This window comes from Muntiacus reevesi, chromosome 16 (assembly GCF_963930625.1).
Source record: "Muntiacus reevesi chromosome 16, mMunRee1.1, whole genome shotgun sequence".
NCBI lineage: Eukaryota > Metazoa > Chordata > Mammalia > Artiodactyla > Cervidae > Muntiacus > Muntiacus reevesi.
Window position 1 is genome coordinate 28,272,979 of NC_089264.1, and position 14,872 is coordinate 28,287,850.

Below are 14,872 nucleotides of genomic sequence, written 5' to 3' on the forward strand. Positions count from 1 at the left end.
GGTACAATAAAGCACAGAAACAGTATAGATGTAACAGAAGCAGAAGATATTAAGAAGAATACACAGAACTATTCAAAAAAATATTAATGACCCAGATAACCACGATGGTGTGACCACTTACCTAGAGCCAGACTTCCTAGAATGCGAAGTCAAGTGGGCCTTAGGAAGCATCACTATGAACAAAGCTATTGGAGGTGATGGCATTCCAGTTGAGTTATTTCAAATCCTGAAAGATGATGCTGTGAAAGTGCTACACTCAATATGCCAGCAAATTTGGAAAACTCAGCAGTGGCCACAGGAAAGGAAAAGGTCAGTTTTCATTCCAATCCCAAAGAAAGGCAATGCCAAAGAATGCTCAAACTACCACACAATTGCACTCACCTCACACGCTAGCAAAGTAATGCTCAAAATTCTCCAAGTCAGGCTTCAACAGTACATGAACCATGAATGTCCAGATGTTCAACCTGGATTTAGAAAAGGGAGAGGAACTAGAGATCAAATTGCCAGCATCTGCTGGATCAAAGAAAATGCAAGAGTTCCAGAAAAACATCTGCTTTATTGACTATGCCAAAGCCTTTGACTGTGTAGATCACAACAAACTGTAGAAAATTCTTCAAGAGATGGGAATACCAGACCACCTGACCTGCCTCTTGAGAAACCTGTACGCAGGTCAAGAAACAGGTTAGAACTGGATATGGAACAATGGACTGGTTCAAAACAGGGAAAGGAGAACATCAAGGCTATATAATGCCACCCTGCTTATTTAACTTATATGCAGAGTACATCATGAGAAGTGCCGGACTGGATGAAGCACAAGCTGAAATCAAGACTGCCAGGAGAAATATTAATAAACTCAAATATGCAGATGACACCAACTTTATGGCAGAAAATGAAGAACTAAATAGCCTCTTGATGAAGGTGAAAGAGCAGAGTGAAAAAGCTGGCTTAAAACTCAACATTAAAAAAAACAAAGATCATGGCATCTGGTCCCATCACTTCATGGCAAATAGATGGGGAAACAGGAACTGAGTTTATTTTTCTGGGCTCCAAAATCACTGCAAATGATGACTGCAGCCATGAAATTAAAAGACGTTGGTCCTTGAAAGAAAACCTATGACAAACCTAGACAGCATATTAAAAAGCAGAGACATTACTTTGCCAACACAGGTCTGTCTAGTCAAAGCCTTGGTTTTTCCAGTAGTCATGTATACATGTGATAGTTGGACTACAAAGAAAGCTAAGCACTAAAGAATTGATGCTTTTGAACTGTGGTGTTGGAGAAGACTCTTGAGAATCCCTTGGACTGCAAGGAGATCAAACCAGTCCATCCTAAAGGAAATCAGTCCTGAATATTCATTGGAAGGACTAAAGCTGAAGCTCCAATATTTTGGCCAACTGATGTGCAGAACTGACTCACTGGAAAAGACCCTGAAGCTGGGAAAGACTGAAGGTAGGAGGAGAAGGGGACAACAGAGGTTGGATGGCATCACCAACTGGATGGACATGAGTTTGATCAAGCTCCAGGAGCTGGTGGTGGACAGGGAAGCCTGGCATGCTGCAGTCCATGGGGTCGCAAAGAATCAGACATGACTGAGTGACTGGACTGAACTGAACTGAACTGATAGCTAATGACGCTGAGCATCTTTTCATGTGATCATTGGTCATCTGTACATTTTCTTTAGAGAAATGTCTGTCAAAATCTTTTCCCATTTTAAAAAAGAATTACCTTTTATTATTGATTTTAAGAGTTCTTTATATAATCTGGAATTGAGTCCAATACTGGATATATGATTTGCAGATGCAGTCTCCATTCTGTGGGCTCTTCTCTCACTTTCTTGATGATGTATTTTTATTCGATGATCCTTTGTATTATTTATTTTACTGCTGCTTGTGCTTTTGACATATCTAAATTGCTTTATCTTATTAATATTTCTATGTAATCAAGATCCAGACCTAAAAATCAAATATTACTTTTGAAAATGGTTGAAAACAATTTAAGTTCCATTTAACAGTGCTTAAAATTTCCCATTTCTCCACATCCCTGCCAAGACTTGATAACCTCAGATTTATTTTGCCTACTTCTTAATTTTAACTTGGTAGCTCATATTATTTTCACTTTACTTATTTAGTTTCTTTTCCTGTACTTCCATCTATTATATCAATGAGGTCATGTCTTCTGACCCTTTTCTGGTATTTTTCTCATTTTGGAAGACATTATTTATATACAACGATATTAAATTTTTCTCAGTTACATGTCTTGTAACATGTTTTCCAAGTATGTAAGCCATCCTTTTGCTTGTTATTTGCTTTGCTGAACTATCAATAATTAAACTGTTCAGAAATTCTAAAATAGTATCTTTATGTTCCGTGGTCTTTGCATTTTTTTTTTAACTTTAAGCTATACAAATGTTCTACTCTAAGAGACATCGCATTATATAGCTACTAATGGAATGGACAAAGGAACCTATCTGCCTTGATTTGAATCTCTATTCTACCACGTATTACTGTGTAATCTGAAACAAATGTAATTCTCTGAACCTGTTTCTTCGTTTATGGAATGGGGGTAATAAAAGCACATATCTCATGCTGTGTGGCATTTAAATGATGAAGTGTTTATAAACAACACATAGCACATCAGCTATCATTTTCTTCTAAACGTTTTCACTTTTTGAATTTCACCTTTAGCTTTATGACTTACTTGGAGATGATTATTTTTCTCCTGTTTCATGAATTTTATACATTGTATGAAGTGAGGTTTTCAAACAAGTCTACCTTTCCCCACTGATCTCTAATGCCCCCTCTGACACATTATTTCCTTGTATATATGATTCTCTATCATGTTCCATAAATCTATGGCTACCCTAGGCCATAACCACACTATTTTAATTACTATAGCTATTAAATTATAAAATCAGAGTAAGCTTTTATATCTAGAAGAGCAAATATACCAAACTTGCTCAGTGCTTACTATCTATAAACACGGGCATTTAAAAGTGAATGGATTACAATGCAGATATTTGTATCCTTGGATTTGTGAATTATAAAATCACAAGTAAAATACTGTCTGTTAGCTTAGTACTTAATAGAACTATAAGTATACACTTTTCTTTTTAAGCCCTAGACCGTTTTGATTATTTTGTAAATAAAGTAGTGATTTACTGAAGCCAAGGGGATAACAAAGAATCTAGACAAAGTAAAACATTACAGAACTTTTTCATGGGATGGGTAATTTTGCTCACACACCAAGTACAAATAGGTGATAAGGAATCTGCAGTACAAATTCAAAAATTCCTTAAAAAGAAATTTAAAAATGAAAACAAAGCCCCAGAACAAAAGACCAAGTATTCTCATTCAGTTTGCAAAATCACAGTGTGGATTCACAGTGACTGAGGAAGAGGTAGAAGAGATTAGTATAAACAACACAGCAATTTTACCTGGTAAAGATAGTTCATCGATTACACTAAAACATTCTACAGCGACTGCTCAAGACCATAAAACTCAATGTGCAAATCTAAAGGATCCATGTATAAGTGATACCCTACAATAGGAAGGAACAATGACCTTGTAATTTTAGCATTAAGAAATAAATCTGGAGAGGTGAGAGCATTCGCTTTTGTATAAAGCCGCAGATCACATTTCTGATTTGCAGTCAGAGCTACTCAGGGTACTTCACAAGTAATCTTTTTAGATTAACATTTGCAGAAAATCTTAGGAAGAGGGAAAAGGGGAGGATGCCCCATTCTTCACAGCAAGATAGATTTTTTTCCTTAGAAAATAACTCAATTCTGTTGCTAATTTGCCTTCCCACTTCAGATGGTGAGATACTGTGGCTGAGAACAAACTGAACATAAGTTGCATTTCTGTAAGCACTAAATTGTTCTGTTGTTTAGTTGCTAAGTCATGTCCAACTCTTTTGCAACCCCATGGACTGTAGCCCTCTAAGCTTCTCTGTCCATGGGATTTCTCAGGCAAGAATACTGGAGTTAGTTGTTATTTCCTCCTCCAGGGGATCTTCCTGACCCAGGGATCAAACCCGTGACTCCCGTATTGCAGGAGGATTCTTTACCACTGAGGCACCAGGGAAGTCCAAGCACTAAATTATGACAGTCTAAATGTGGCTGAACACATGGTACTTCTTACAGAATATCACATATTACAGTAAGTGGGAAAATCTAAGCAGAAGTTATCATCTCTGAGCTTTATTCATACCCTGGTATATTTATTTGTGGTAGTTGTGGTATGTGTTTCTATAACATGTCTCTTAAATAAAAATGTTCATGTGGCAAAGACTTTGACTTCCAAAGATTCAGCCTAAATAGCAATCCTAAAGTCCAATTTAAATGCAATTCCTCAAAGAATAAGAACAAAACCCCTGCAATTCCAAATTCTGGTTCAGCCACTAGAAGTAACAGTCAGACTTGGGTAAGTCTCCTAAAAACTGTGTGCCCATGTTTCCTCCCTTGTGAAAAAGACAAAACACAAGTGGATCATTAAAATTAACTAGGTCTTTTCAAATAGCAATGTAGGTGCCCGTAGTATTTGTTTTTACTGGGCTTACTTTAGGTTGTGTAGATGTTTGTTTATATAATGGCACTTTATTCTCTGTTGAAGAAAACCTTCAGCTCCATCATCCCACACACAAACTACTTCCGCTCTTACTTGAAAGGAAATTCCTTTTCAAGGTTCACAGTACATTAGAGACAGCTGCATTGCTGAGCTTCCTCCAAAAACTTTAAAAAGCTGCAGATGGAGCCCATGCATGACACGGATCATGAAACGAGACAATCTCAAACACTCAGACTGCCCCCTCTCTTACCCTCTTCTCATGCTGTATTTTCTGGGGTGCTAGCTGCTTACATTTAAGCACTATGTGTATGTTTATTGTAAATCAGGTCTCTGAGGGAATGCAGGAACTTCTAAAGTGACTATCTTGAGAGCTAACTTCCAAAGGAAGATAAGGTGAAAAGTACATTTCCATTTAATGACATTTCAACAACAGTCACTACCCTATTCACTTCCAAAGAGGCAATCCTCACTTCAAACCACACATTCCCTGGGTGTGTTTCCATACTGCCCTGGAACTCATAAGTGTTTGTCTGGAAAACTCAATTCTGGACTCAGAACCAATGAAACAAAAATACAACACTAGGTAAGAATTCTGGCATAGAACTTTTCCAGCAGAAGCAAAGGAGAGAGTTATGACTTGGTTTATTTCAGAACAGTCACCAAAACTGCCTATATAGCTACAAAAACAAACTATTTGCATTAGGAATAACATATTGAATATAATTAGAGGTGGGTACAGGGCTCAGGGAACAATGACATATTTTATTTTCTTGGGCTCCAAAATCACTGTGGACAGTGACTGCAACCATGAAATTAAAAGATGCTTGGTTCTTGGAAGGAAAGCTATGATCAACCTAGACAGTGTATTAAAAAGCAGAGACAATCACTTTGCTGTCAAAGGTCCGTCTAGTCAAAGCTATGGTTTTTCCAGTAGCCATGTATCCATGTGAGAATTGGACCATAAAGAAGGCTGAGTGCCGAAGAACTGATGCCTTCAAACTGTACTGCTAGAGAAGACTCTTGAAAGTTCCTTGGACTACAAGGAGATCAAACCAGTCAATCCTAAAGGAAATTAACCCTGAATATTCATTGCAAGGACTGATGCTGGAGCTCCAATACTTTGGTCACCTGATGCAAAGAGCCAACTCATTGGAAAAGACCCCAACACTGGGAAAGATTGAGGGCAGGAGAAGGGAGCAACAGTGGATGACATGGTTAGGTAGCATCACCAACTCAATGGATATGAGCTTGCGCAAACTCCAGGAGATAGTGAAGGACAGGGAAGCCTGGAGTGCTACAGTCCATGGGATCACGGAGAGTTGGACAGGACTTAGCGACTCAACAACAACAGGGCTCAGAAGCATCTCAACAACAATAAGGAGCTTTCTGAAGGTGGCTCACAGAGCCAAACTCTGAAAAGATTTCCAAGAGCCAACCAGGTGTCCTATGACAATCTGGAGACAGAAATGACTGAATTAATGTACCTTAACGTACATTAATTTGGGATTCACATTTTTGTTTCACCCTCCAAGAAATCCTTCATTCCAGATTTGGATTCTTCTAAGTAAATTAAGACTTAGGATCCCTTCTTCATCATTAGAGACAATATTTTAATAATGCCAGGACAACTATTTCGTTAAACAACAGATCATACTAATGCAATATCTTATGAAAGGACACCTAAGCCAGATACGTAGGTAAGTTATTTCTGAAACAAATTCTGACAATTCTTTTTAAATACCATTAATATAAACAAGTTCTTGGTCAGAAAAGGCGGGTTAGAGGTTGTGTCTGCAGGTAAAGAATGAACTGAAATTTATTAACTCTAATGCAGTGTGTGCCAAATCCCTTGAGGTAGCTTAATCAACTGCAGCTTTCTGGGCTCAGCTCCCAAATACTTGGTTCAGTACATTTGGGATGGGGTATAGGGGACTGCATCTTTAAGATGACCTACAGTGACTCTGATGTCGGAAACACACTGAACCATGCTGTGAGGAAAACTGCAGACTTCTTGTTTCTCAAATGGATCACTGCTGATTGCACACTGCTCATCAACTAATTCTCCTTCACTAGCCACTGCAGCAGCCCCTCACCCAGCCAATGGCCACAGCAACACCTGCATAGAATCCTCAAGTCCCTCCGTCAAGCCAGGAAGAGGCCAGAAAATCACCTGATCCTGAATTCAGGTCTCTCCTACCACACGGCACCAAGCTGCCACAAAGAAAACACATTGGCTAACTGCTATATTATTGTTGGCAAGCACCGAAATTTGCTCAAAACCTTTACAAATGAAACCCAGCTGCCTAAGCTCAATACCAGATGTCTTATACAATGTGTGGCTTTGATAGATTAAATTGAGCATAAGAAAGAGATGAAATATATGAAAATCTAATTTGCAAGATGTTTGTCATTAAGTCTAACAAAAAAAGACAGAAAATTATATTTTTCACTAGAAGAGGTTAAGTAGGGTAGATTAACAATATTCATATTAACTACCAAAATGCATTTTATGAATAAACTGTTTAGTGTCTTTTTAAAAATACAGCCAAAAACAATCTTCAAAAATACCCACTGAAAGTGCCTTATGTCAGTAAAAATCATTCAATTTATCATAAGGGTCCTTTTCCTTTAAACCCATTCCCCAATTTGAACACATTTTCATTCAGGGCATAGGAAATTAAGTAGGAAATATTTAGTGATAGTCTCTGATTTCAATATACTGTAATAACCCTATGAAAACACACATATAAGAAACATATGTATGTGGATATATATACTATGTATAAGAAAGTATGGAAGTAAAAAGGCAATTTGTTTAGTAACCTCAATTAAGTGGCATCTACCCTTCTTCTGTTACGTCCTGATTAAACTCTTTTTTTGTTGTTTTCCAGGTCCCTGCACAGTTCTCGATAACTCAGCTGATTTAAGCGCCTAAGTTAAACTCAGAACCAGTCGAATATTCCTCCAATGAGCTGCACATCCCTCACTTAAATGAGTTAATAGTTAATGGGCAAATACAGCATATTACTCTTACAACATTAACCTTTTCTTTTTTCAAAAAAGAAACATATAAATCATAATGGAATTTAAAAACAATAAGCAATTGAGCATATTGACTCTAACCAAGATAAACATTCCATTGAGATTTAGCCCCATAAAAAGTGCACCATCATTAAAAGTACACACAATTACAATTGGCAGGTTATTATTTTTCAGATTTGAAAAACACTGTCATAGTTTTAGAGAAACCAAAATAAACCTGAAGATTTTAGCAAAAACATAGTTTCAACATGAATATTTCTACAAACATAATAGCAGAAAGATAATTTTATGCAAAGTTTACAAAACAAACCTGGCCTCAGATTTTCTGAAGCTATATACTATTGGCCTTGGCATAGTTTAAAGGAAAACAGAAATAATCTTAAAGAATTTTAAGATGCCGTATTATCTTAAATTCTCTCACACTTGGCTGATATCTTATCAATGCAGTTCCCACAACGCTGAAGTTTCACAATTGATGCAAAATTGATGTAAGTCGCTATTTCCTTACCTTTAAAACTCCCGTTAAAATTGTGAAGATACTAAGATAAATATGGGGACATTATGTCTTCACACTATGACCACAGGATACTATCAAGCAGTAAAAACCTACGCACCAAAGCCAATCTTCTGCATGTACTTACGAGGTTTTTAAAAAGTGAATTTGTTACGTATATTCATTCTCCCCTGGACTCCAAAAGGGATCAAAAGCATAGCTTCAGACACTCAAGTTCCCAGAATCTAATATAATGAAACGTATACTGCTAGCCACAAACTTGTGGTGTTTTTAGGGATCAAAATGTAAAATTTATGAGATATTCTTTGTGAGACATAAAGTGTGCCACTACTGTTTCAATAAAGGAGTGAAAGTTATATGTAACAATCTGACAAAACTCAATCTGCCAAGAGATTACAGTCCTTGTTTCATGTCCTATTTTTGCCACCACCTTTAGTATCTTGAATTTCTACAGCATCTTTTCTTAGAGAGTAAAGAAAATCATACCACTTCAGTTACTATTAAAATCAACAACTTTTGGTAGTGACATTTCCTGAATACCAAAGTTCATGTAAAAAAAAAAAAAGTGCTTTTTTATAATTTTTCTACTCATATAGCTAATAAGTCACTTAGTAGCCAACAGGAGTTCATTATAAGCAAAGGAATACTAGAGGTATTCCTATTGCTATTATAAATTCCAGCAGCAGCTATATTAGGTATTTTTGATTGCCAACCTAATCCAAAACTTCTTCTAGAACAAACTTCCACTGTCCACAGTGGAAGTTATTGTCTGGTGCCCATCTTGGCACTGGGTGACTACACATCCGATCTGACTCACATCTGATTACTGTTAGGGTCAGCAGTCAATCAAATTCTCTCTCCAAAGAATTAAAAACAAGAAACAGTGAAATGCTTATCAGTTAAGTTTGGAGGGCTAAGCAAAGGAGTTCTTCAAATATCATGAAATGCAGACACTATTTTGGGTCATGTGCAAATAATGAGTATGTCTAAGGAGGTAGACTCCTCTGCAGCCCAAGCACTGTACTATTCACTGGAACTCAGCAATAAATAAGATGGATGTGGTTTTTTCCTCTAACAAGCTGGGCTTTCAGCAGGAGAGTGACACATATAATGATACATCACATATACTATAAAAGTGAAACAAAACTTACAATGAGGCATTATATCAAATGGATCTCATTTAATTTGGATTGTTATGGAAAACTTAGTGACACTTAAGCAAATGAATAAGAAGAGTAGAAAAGAACTTTTCGGGCTATGGAAACAACATATGTGAAAAGAAAGAGGAGTCTGGATCATTCTGGACAGGAAAGGCCTTTGTGGCTTGCTGACCACTGAGTTGGGAGATGAGCTGCAAAGGAGTCAGAGCCTCGCTGATGCAAGCCTGGAAGGACGTAGAAAGGTCTGGATTTTATAATGCATGGAATGTCTGGTAACGACTTGTAAACAGAAAGAAAGGGAAAGACACAGAGAGAAAAGAAGACAATGTCCATGAGGTCCCTCACAGACATGGATGAGTAGAAACTCAGGTCCCGTTGCCTCTCTGGGTCCCATGAGGCTTGTGTTTCCTTTAGCTTTTCTTTAGGTCTCCATTCAACTTCTTCCCCTACTTAAGTTTCTATTCTTCTGCCCCAAATATCAATACTACTAATGTGATCTTAGACACATTATTAACTATTATGGAAGCTAATTAGTTATGGAAGGAGTGTGATGGAGCTGATAACAAGCAAGACATCAGTTAATCCAAAAGCCACAGCTCCTCTAGCATAAAGTGAAAAGCATGCAGGGCCCAGAAACAAGAATGAGGTTATTCTGAGCCCACAGTCAAAAGATCATCCTTAGGTATTTTAATATGAATATTTACACACACAAATCTATGATGAGGAGAGTAATTATTTTACAGATGGAAAAAGCATAATAATCAAGACCAAAAGGGTCCATCTGAACCTAAAATGTAGCATAAGAAAGCTTGATAGACAATTTAGCTGATTTTAATTGTCAGTACATTGTCTTACTTAAAGATTTGCCTAATGTCCTGTCTGAATTCTAAAAATGAGGTATACATTTGAAGAGTGAGCAGAAAAAACATATTCATAACTTTGTTTCTGGCAGTTATTCTAAGTCAATAAAAGATTTGTAAAATGTTATTTCAAATTTAACTGGCTCACAAAGACAAAAAAAAAAAACACTAATCTGAACTCTGATCTATTATAATATTAATATTTTTCAGAAGCTTTCAAGTATTTGTAATATAAAGGTTAAAATTATGTATGCACAGCTATTGAGAGATACAAATGCCTTAAACACATGGTTGCCATCACTATATATTTAAAGAAGATAACTTCTCATAACAAAAGATAAAAAAAATAATTTGAGTTTGCACTCAACAGTAACGTGAATGTGTTTAATCCAATCTACTCTGCAGAATTTAAATTGAGAACTATAATTTAGCCACTTTTCTCCCAGGTAAATTGCCACAGAGATCAAATTTCTTACATCTGTGATGCTCACCACAAGGTGCAGTTACTCCCGATTAACAGCCCAAGATTAATTGTTGGAAGTGCCACATAATAGCTGCAGTAGAAAACATTTTAAACACAGACCCATGTTTATGCATTTAACAGATGTGTCGGTCTAACAGTTCAGATTTTCACTATAGTGTGCCATATGGCAACAAGGATCATTTTTCACTTAAAAATATTACCAAAAATCGATGCCCTATAGCAATACTACCATTTTAATTTTCAAACTACACATTCACAGCAATGCTTGTTATCCTCCTGTTACTGCATTTCCTATATGTCTTAATTCTACTGAAAATATTTAATAGCATAGGTTTTTTTTTTTTTAAACAGTTTTAAATTAGTATCAACCAGATCAAACACAAATATTACAGTAGGAAATGTACAAAATACGACCTGGCAATGATGTAGCAGGATATAAAATCCTGGTTATATAAAACTGCAGGGGCCACGGAGACTGGGACCTGCTTTTGTTCATGGGGTTTGGGGGTTCTCCTCTATTCCAAAAGAGCTAATACCTACTTCCTATCTTGCCTTTTTCCCCAGTAACTCTTCATTGATATAGAATTACTCCTAAAGACCAAAAGTTGGCTACCAATCTTTATTTCAATCTGATTGTTGTAATAATCTATTACTGTGATTTTATGGGGAGGCACAGGCACTGTGAAAATTTTCACATATACATTTAACAAGAAGCCAAATAAACATCTCACCTTCTAAAATGCCAGAGCATGAGTCCCATCCTTGTCAGGAAGGGCACACTGTTGCCACCAATGTGTCAGAACAAACAGAGAGCATCCTTTACTTTTCAGGTCCCTCGATCTACCACCTTTATAACCTCACTAAATTCCTCTGGCAGAACTTCACAAGAATGGTAGTGACCAAAATGATGCCTAAACACTGTTTACACATTGTACTATGCTCATTAGGATTGCCTGTAATTCTCTACTGTGATTTGAGAAACAAGGGGCAGGGTGGCATCAATAAATCAATCTCTAAAATACTATATTTCAAGCAGAAGTGAACAATACAGCTCTTCACCATTACAGGTCATCTTTTCACTTTTAGAAGGGGGCAGTTCCACATTTCATGATCTCGAGTTTTAAAAGATACATTCCTGAAGCAATCACAATGTGCCAATTATAAAAAACACAACGTTCAAAACCTACCAACATGTACCCTTTGTCCCTTTCTTCTAAGCCTATGTCTCAAGTAAAACGTTTAAGATAAGATTTAAGCAGTGATAAGATTTAGGCTGATCAATCACCCCACACACAGGCCAACCTAGCTACTCTGTTCCACTTGCTATGATTTTGCAGAGCTTTGTACCATTTAAGGTAGAATTGGAATAATGGACATATTCCTTCCATGTAGAATGTTTAGATTTCCATATATTTAAATAACTAAATGTTTGTATTAGCCTGAAGCACACACTCTCCAAATGTCTCAAGCTGTCATTTTGAAACACACTTTAAATAAGTATTTAAGGTCTCAGAACATTAATCTTGGCTTTGTCATTCACTTAATAAGTCATGACCACTACATAGGTTTGTGCTTCATATATACCTATCTTAGTGATGATTATTCTTTCTGAAGTACATGCTAATTAATGACCATAAAGCATTACAAGTTGTTAATGAATATTTAACTTCAGTAGTCAAAGTTACTTGGTCTTGGTTGAGCTCATAGTTTCTCTCTAGGGTACACTCTATTTTCATCCAGGAAAATACATTTTTTCCAGAAAAGAAAAAAAGACACAAGGTTACAGGTACAGAGATTCTTCAGAAACAGTGAAAATTTCATTAGTGACAAAGCTAGGAATAAAAACTGAGATTCAGTATGTTAATCACCATCTGCACTGCAGGTAAAGAATCTGCCTGCAATGTAGGAGACCTGGGTTTGATCCCTGGGTTGGGAAGCTTCCCTGAAGGAGGGCATGGCAACCACTCCAGTATTCTTGCCTGGAGAATCCCATGGACAGAATCTTGCCTCCAGTCCATGGAGTCACAAAGAGTCAAATACAACGGAGTTACTAAGCACAGCACACATTAATAACACTAAGATGAGCTATGGGATTCTTTTAAAGTCTTGTCTCAATTTCCATTTCCAGATTGGTTGTCTCCTATTCCTACAGAGATTAACATTATTACTAATGATACTAACAATAGCAAACTCTTAGACAATAGTATGTACTATCACTATTCTAAGTGTTTTGTATGCATTTACTAATTATTTAGTAATCAAGTTAATCCTATGATTAGTTATTATTATTATGCCCATTTCACAGTCGAGAAAATCAAGGCACCAATAAGACTTCTCATTTAGTTTACAATCTAGTAAGTGGTAAAGCTAAGATTCAAACCCAGGCATTCTGGCTCCAGAGTTCATATTCTTAACCACTATGCTACGAAATAAATTAGTAGACACACACGGACCCACACGGGCACTCATGTGAAAGAGCTCTGAACAGGGAGTTAAAAAGGTTATGCTTCACAGAGAAAAGTGGGGAATGTCTCTGGGCTTCAACTTTCTCACTGAAAAGTCAACACCACAATACTATCTTAAGGTGTATTCTAATCCTAATGTTTATGATTCAAAGATTCAGTCTGTAACATATAGCCTCTTCACTTTTGGCTGACATAACGATAAATAGTTTATGTATTCATGGGTTTCAGGGAAAATGACAAACAGGGAATGCAAAATTGCCCTTAGGCAATCAAGAAATACTGGTAGCATGAGTACTGGAATAAGATTTTTCACCGCATATATATCATGCTTTGAGTTTCCTAGGACATTCTTAAGAAAGTTTCCCTGAGGTCTTTCTGTCTCTTCTAGGAGGTACCAGATTATAAGAATTTTTGGAAAATAAATTAGCAAACCAAGTAAATTAACTACATGTTGTTTCCTCATATCAACATACAAAATTCTTCTGAATTACACATATCTATAACCAGAAATTAAAAGTATTGTTTCATGGAGCCAAGCAACAAAATATAATACTTATATAGTGTTAAGGAACACTGCAAGATTACAAAAAAATTAATCTTATATCAATCCAAATATATGCCAATTGGTAATACATGCATCTCAAGTAAACTACTGCCAAATATGTTCTATTATACGCATTCACAGGTATATGAGGTTGAACTGTAAATGCATTTCGACCTCACACGTATTCCCTTTGTCACCTAGCTTAATTTTATAAAAGGGCTATTTCCTTATTTACAACTTTGTGACTCCCTCACTACCAATCACTATCACAGATAATTGTTTCATTTTAAGTTACCTTTCTTCTAACTTGAAAATAGTTCACCTACTTTCAAAATTACTCTTTTAGCTCTTTAAAGTAACTTAAAATGTTTTTTCTCCTTTAGGCAACTTTATACAAGAATAATTCTTCCAAACAAAATGATCACTAAGAAAGCCTCTGTTCTTAAATATGGGTAAACATCTGACATATTCACAAATTACAATTACTGCCATTATAAAACTACAGATTTACTCAATGCATCCATGTAAAAATTACAATGAACTTCAAAGTTAATTAGCTAACTATAAAAAAACCCAATACTCAAATTTAAATGATCAAAACAAAGTTTATTAGACTGTTTTCTTAAATTCATCATATAAACTGTCACAGTATGTTGACAGTCAACCTCATACTCAAAAGTTCCGAACCAGACTGCACAAAATTAATTGCTAGAGAAGACAGAAACTTTGCATCCCTGTTACAATTATTCTGACACCCTCTCTACAAAGCGTTGCCCTGATAGAGAAAGTAGTAAGGTTACGGAGGAGGAGGAGGACGGGGGCTGGAAATGCTTAGCCGTTGAACTTCTGCCCTGAACTTTCCCTCCTGTGAGAAACCCAGGAAAGCGGACGTTGGCGGAGCCCCCTGAGAGCACTGTACTGCGGGCTACTGCTCTCCTTACCCTCGTGCGCACGGACAGCAGAACGAGCAAGGACACGGGCCGCTGCCCGTCTAGTTCGCCCAGCCAGCCCCGTGCAGCGAGCAGCCACTGGACCTGCCTGTCTGAGCCTCCGCTGCTCGCCTTCCCTTTCTCCCGCAGACTGCCGGGCTGCCCCTCCTGTCAGAGCTTCCGGCAAGCCTGCAGCAAGCCCTAGGCGGAGCGTGAAAGACAAGCCTGCTACAAACTGGTCCCGTCACCGCGGAGACTCCCCCGGTCACCTCGTGGGGAGGACAACAAGGGGCGGCCAGGACCCCGGG

The 14,872-nt window shown here is 37.2% G+C and overlaps 1 protein-coding gene across 8 annotated transcripts in view; it reads right to left on the reverse strand.

Moving 5' to 3' along the window:
• The window catches only part of BMPR1B (bone morphogenetic protein receptor type 1B), a 423,394-nt gene that overhangs the window by 90,839 nt on the left and 317,683 nt on the right, over positions 1–14,872 (reverse strand). The window contains exon 1 of one of the 8 annotated variants that reach the window (XM_065907206.1): positions 14,577–14,646. The exons of 6 other annotated variants lie outside the window; for them this stretch is intronic. The gene's annotated coding sequence lies outside the window, so the exon portion shown is untranslated. Of the gene's footprint in view, positions 1–14,576; positions 14,647–14,872 lie in introns of those variants that run through there. One more of the 8 variants, XM_065907203.1, reaches the window with a different exon arrangement.